Here is a 742-nt window from a genome sequence, read left to right on the forward strand (position 1 = left end):
TTTACTTTTAATGAGACATTGGTCCAAATAACCTAAGTTCATGACCAGGATAAGCTTCCCCACCCACAGTGTGCTGGTTAAAGACCACCCCTCCCTTGGGGGCAGACAGATGGCATCTCACTACTGTGATTGGCCATTACCCTAGACTGGGAGTTAACCCAGACATCAGGGTGAGCCCTTCTAAGGGACTGGCCCAGGTCAGCCCCAGGAGGCTAGTGAGGGCTGCTTTAGGGTGCAGACCACCCCCTACAGGGGTTGAAATCCAGCCCTGTGAGCTTGGAGGAGCCCCGAGGTGGGCTCGGTGCAGATTCTAAGCAGAGCTGATGCCCTGTGCACCGCTGCCTCCGAGATGCCGGCTGGGTGCTGTTTTAAGCCACTGGTCGTTACACACACACACAGCTTTTTTGGCCAGCAAGGCCTGTCCTTAAGGCTAGAACCAGATGGACAAGGTGGTCAGACCCCCGTCTGGCCAACCTGGGCAGGACCACCCACACCAGCAGGAACAGGCTCCAGGTCCATATCCCACTGGAGGCTGGAAATAGGACTCCCAGCAAGCCCCGGACAGGCGGCCACCAGCCTATGACTGCCTTTTGCGGGGCCAGGGCTAGAGCCTGGACACATGGTCGACACAATGGGCTGGGGGACCTGGGAGACCGCAAGGCAGAGCAGCTGCTTTTCCAACTTTATTTAGAAAAACAAATCCAGGTCCCAGTGGCCCCAACATGCCCACCACCACGCACAG

General features: G+C 57.3%; 1 protein-coding gene across 1 annotated transcript in view; it reads right to left on the reverse strand.

Moving 5' to 3' along the window:
* Positions 1-670: 670 nt before the first annotated feature.
* The window catches only part of UBE2S (ubiquitin conjugating enzyme E2 S), a 6,546-nt gene continuing 6,474 nt past the window's right edge, over positions 671-742 (reverse strand). The window contains exon 5 of the mRNA XM_006150358.3: positions 671-731. The gene's annotated coding sequence lies outside the window, so the exon portion shown is untranslated. The remainder of the gene's footprint in view (positions 732-742) is intronic.

The sequence above is a fragment of the Tupaia chinensis genome, unplaced genomic scaffold (genome assembly GCF_000334495.1).
Source record: "Tupaia chinensis unplaced genomic scaffold, TupChi_1.0 Scaffold000286_1, whole genome shotgun sequence".
Classification (NCBI taxonomy): Eukaryota; Metazoa; Chordata; class Mammalia; order Scandentia; family Tupaiidae; genus Tupaia; species Tupaia belangeri.